This window comes from Octodon degus, unplaced genomic scaffold (genome assembly GCF_000260255.1).
Source record: "Octodon degus isolate 3935 unplaced genomic scaffold, OctDeg1.0 scaffold00195, whole genome shotgun sequence".
In the NCBI taxonomy this organism is placed as follows: Eukaryota; Metazoa; Chordata; class Mammalia; order Rodentia; family Octodontidae; genus Octodon; species Octodon degus.
The window spans coordinates 4,254,641-4,259,537 of NW_004524771.1; the positions used below are offsets into that span (position 1 = coordinate 4,254,641).

At 43.3% G+C, this 4,897-nt stretch overlaps 1 protein-coding gene and 1 non-coding gene across 2 annotated transcripts in view; one reads left to right on the top strand and one right to left on the bottom strand.

The window, feature by feature from the left end:
• The window catches only part of Snx29 (sorting nexin 29), a 626,724-nt gene that overhangs the window by 608,345 nt on the left and 13,482 nt on the right, over positions 1 to 4,897 (bottom strand). The gene's annotated exons all lie outside the window — the stretch shown is intronic.
• Positions 1,041 to 1,171, top strand: LOC111813521. Its single transcript, XR_002818755.1, has one exon. It is a non-coding gene; the product is annotated as a small nucleolar RNA SNORA61 (small nucleolar RNA).

Genomic DNA, 4,897 nt, shown 5'->3' on the forward strand with positions numbered 1-4,897 from the left:
AAAAAAAGAAAAAATACAATAAAAACAAATGAGGAAAATGAACAAGGAATGTAATTTCCATCATCTCACCACAGATAATTTTTTTTCCACAGTGCTCCTCAAACTTCTATGTGTATCTAGATCTCCTAGGGATCTTGTAAAAAGGCAGCTGATTCAAAGGGTGGTGGGTGGGACCTGTGATTCTGCATTCCTCAGAGGCTCCCAGGGATGCTGACTTGCCAGTTTCTGAGCTACACCTACTCTTCCTGATGTGCACAATGACTCTACGTATGTCCTAGGCATTTGAGTTACTGTTTATTCTAGATCTAAACAACCTCCTCTTCCTCACCTTGCAAAGCCTCTTCTCATAATGTGGGAAAAGACTGTTCAGGCCTCAACCCAGAAACTCAAACTTGCTGGCTGTGATCCTTCTCTTTAAGAAAGCAACTTTCAAGTATAACAAATCTGACCTCAGAAGAGGAATTGGCCATCTCAGAGTTCTTGAGAAGTGGGAGTCTACTAGGAGCCAGGGTGCAAGGTGGCCTTGAGGCCATTGGTTAACAGCAGGAGGTGCCCAGAGACTTCCCTGACCAAGCAAAAGGAGAAGCACTGAGCCAGAAGTCACAAGGCAAGAGTTCCCATCCTGGCTGAGCCACCTGCTGGCTATCTGCCAATCACTTCCTTCTCAGGGCACTGGAATCTATACGAGATTATACTCTGCTACTGCTGCAGTTTGCAGACATGGGACATGTCAGAGAAATTAATACCTTCTCTCGGTGATACGGCAGCAGAGAATGCAGCACCTCTCAACCCGGGCCCAAATCTTTCAGCTTCAAGCACTGCAGCCACTTGAGAAGAGCAGGGAGCTGATCCTACCAACTGAGCCCCAAGTGTGGTATTAAGTCAATAATAACTGACTGACTTAACCTTTAACAAAGATGGAAAAGGGGGGCCGGGGAGATGACTCAGTAGAATAAGCACAAGGGCCTGAGTTCAATCCCCGCTTTCGCCAAAAATAAAATAAAGGATATGATTCATGTTAAAAAATAAAAATAAAAAATGCCCTCCAGTTCCCTTTCCCATCAGATCTGAACACTGGTCTTGGTGGTCACAAAGGAGGAAAAGAAATGCTGAAGCTGGCCTCACAGCCTTATAGTCTGGTATATAGCATGTGGGCTAGTTTCAAACAAGGTAAGAAAGAAAGAAAGAAAGAAAGAAAGAAAGAAAGAAAGAAAGAAAGAAAGAAAGAGAAAAGAAAAGAAAAGAAAAGAAAAGAAAAGAAAAGAAAAGAAAAGAAAAGAAAAGGGCAGTCAGGTGTGGGAGTACATGTTTGCAATCTGAGTAGTAAAGAGACCAAGGCAAGGGACCAACTTGATAGCTCAGTGGACTAAAGGGCCTGCTTAGGCAGAGGGTTTCAACCTCCGGGCATGCCCTACCACCCCCACCCCTGGGGCATACAGAGACAGCAATTGAGACTGGGCATGGTGGGGTGCACTTGTAATCCCAGCATTTAGGAAGCTGAAAAAAAAACAAAAACAAAAAAACAGGAGGATCACTACGAGTCTGATCTACGTAGCGAGACCCTGCAGACCCTGTACCAAATACATTAAAAAAAAAAAAAAAATCCTCTAGCTGCCTTGAAGTTCTACATTTTTATACAAATCTCTGGTCTGAGTCTCCACTCAAGCTCCACAGCAGAAGGAATAAATCCTACTGGGTTTGAATCCTACTCCATTAGTCATACAATCATGGACAAGCTACTTCACCCACTACTTCATCAGAGACTTATGGTTTATATTTAGCTCTGCCTCCCCAAACCTAATGTGCTCATAAATGTGGCTTTGGGGAGGTGATTGGATCATGTTTGTGTGATACTGGATTATGAATATGGAAATGGACTGCTTAGTATACTTCTGAGTGTGGATAGTGGACTTACTGAAGAAGTAAGTCACACACCCGGGGTGTGGCTGGCAAAAAACTGATCTATATCCTGAGTAGAACAAAAAGGGAAAGAAGGAAAGTTCACTGCTTCCTGCCTATCCTGCCAAGTCAGTTTCTCCTCTGCCATGCCTGTCTGCCATACTGCCCTGCCTTGAAGTCAGCTGACTACAGACTGAAACCTCTACAAACTGTGCACTAAAATAAACCTTTCCTCCTTTAACTTGTGAGCATCAGGTATTTTGTCCCAACAAAGAGAAAGTAAGACAGGGCTCTACCTCCTAGGACCATTAAGTGAGTAAATGTACATGGCACATCTAGAACAGAGTTCAGTATACAAAGAACTCTTATACATGTCAGACATTATTACTGTTGTTGTTGGGAACCTATACCACAGAACCATCAAGAATTCTAGCTCCAGGAAGTACCTTCAACTAGTTAACTCTTTTTTATTTTTTTTTTAATGTATTTAGTATAGGGTCTGCAGGGTCTCACTACGTAGATCAGACTCGTAGTAATCCTCCTGTTTTCAGCCTCCCAAGAACTGGAAATACAAGTGAGCACCACCATGCCCAGTCTCAATCACCGACTCAGTGTGCCGGCACAGCTTGTGGGGCCGGGGATCAAACCCCTGTCCCTGTGCTCTGCCTAAGCAGGCACTTTAGTCTGCTGAGCTTAGTTAACTTTCCATCCAAAATACATACAAAGCAATCTAATCCATGCCTGTGTGCTCAGTGTCCTAGGAGATTAAAAAGGTAACAGAAAGAGAGTCTCTGGAATGAGGAAAACAACAAATACGCAAGCAGATACGCACACTCCTTCTTTAATCCTAATAACAGTCTTGGAGGCCCAGTTGAGTACAGTCGCTATCCCATCAGTCACTTAGTCAAGCGCACAGACATACTATAATGGTGGTACTTTGGTGCCATTCAGTGCAGTGGTCTGCTCATTAACACATTGTGGCTGCTTTCATACCAGAGCGGTGGGTGAGGAGTCACAGAATCAACTCCATGGCTTGCAAAGCCTAAAATATTGCTTGACTGGCTTTTTGTAAGAACTGTCTGTGGTAAAGATGTAGGTTTACTCAGTCAGAATCATAAATTGTCTGAGACAGCCCACCATGAATACATAGGCAGTGTGTGGTAAAAATGCTGTCCTAATTGTAGTTTTTGCAGGGTATATTGAATGAATCACACGGCATCATTGTGTATACACTGTAATATCAGTAAGCCATTTATTGTACATTTGTGTGTGTTTGCAGGTGCTCTGGCCACTGTGTAGGTGACTTAGTACATGGTGAAGGAGATTGTAACCTAAAGGCCAGAGCTAGAAAGAGCAACAGGGTGGGGGAGACCATCATAGGACAGGCAGAAATGTGGCTGCAGCCAGAGGGGCATATGGGACCAAACATGGCTTTATTATATTTTAAAATATTATCCTTACATGCTATTGGAGTTGAGTAGGTAAGAAGGAATAATTGATGATGTGGGAAAAAGAGAGGAGGTACAATTCAGAGTACAAGTGGAGGTTTAAGTTAGGCCTCTTGGAGCCTCCCTTTTTTTTGAGACAGATCTTGCTATGTGATTCAGGCTGGCCTTGAACTCATGGAGATCCTCCTGCCTTAGCCTTCAGAGTGCTGGAATTACAGTGCACCATCATGCCCAGAAGATCCTCAGTTTTGTCATGATGAAATAGACTGATCAAACTTACTTCAAGTCAGAATATCTGAGCTGTGGCACTGTTGACATTTTGCTTTAGATAGCTCTTGGTTGCAAAGACTAGGATGTGTACTGAAGCATTCTTTTCTTCTACCCCCTAGTTAGAGTAACCAAAGACGTCTCCAGACCTTGCTGAATGTCCCGTGGAAGGTAAAATCACTCTGATCCCTGATAAGCACACCTCTTTGATCTCCCTTACTTAGGTGTCCATATTTTTTCTGTCAGGACTCTGACTGCTCCAGGTGTCAGGGACTTCCCTTGCACCAGACAGACACTCCTTTTCAGGCCATCAGAGAAGTGTGAGAAAATTGGAGCTTTTCTACTGTGGGGCCTAGTGTTCCCTAGAGTTGTCTCCTTCCACTCTTGGGTAATCCTTCTGTATTTCAGCTTGTAATGTTCTAGAATGCCCATATCTACCTAAATGTTGTGATCCTCAACATTTTATTCTTTATTGAGGTAAAACTCATATAATCATTGTTTAAAGTAAGCAATTTTGTGACATTTAGAAAATGTGCTGTGCTTTGCAACCGACTCCTCTATCCCAAAGTATTTTGATCATCCAAAGGAAACCCTACATCTATTAAGCAGTTGCTCCTCACCTTAGTCTCCTCCCACCCCTCAGGGCCTGGCAGCCATTTATCTGAATTTGTCTTTGTACATTATTGACTTAATCTGGTCCTTCCCAGTTTTAGAAGCAGAGTTTAAGGTCTTTTTCTTAAGCCTGCCTGTGGCCCCAATAGGATGTCAGGGTGCTGTAGTATAAGGAACATGCATCCAAGGGTCTGAGAGACCAAGGTTCAACATCTAGTGTTTCACTAGCCTTGCTGCATGATCTTGAGTAGCATTCCTGGCACACAGTAGGTACCTAAAGAACATTGCCTTCTTTTTCTTTTCTCTTACTCCTATTTAGTACATTGCTAGGATCTCACCATTAGATTGAAACCAGAGAAATGCTTGGCATAACTTTTCCTCCTCCCACATGCCCCTCTGGCTGCAGCCACATTTCTGCCTGTCTGTCCTATGATGGTCTCCCCCACCCTGTTGCTCTTCCTAGCTCTGGCCTTTAGGTTACAATCTCCTTCACCACGTACTAAGTCACCTACACAGTGGCCAGAGCACCTGCAAACACATACAAATGTATAACAAATGGCTTACTGATATTACAGGGTATACACAATGATGCCATGTGATTCATTCAATATACCCTGCAAAAACTACAATTAGGACAGCATTTTTACCACACACTGCCTATGTATTCATGG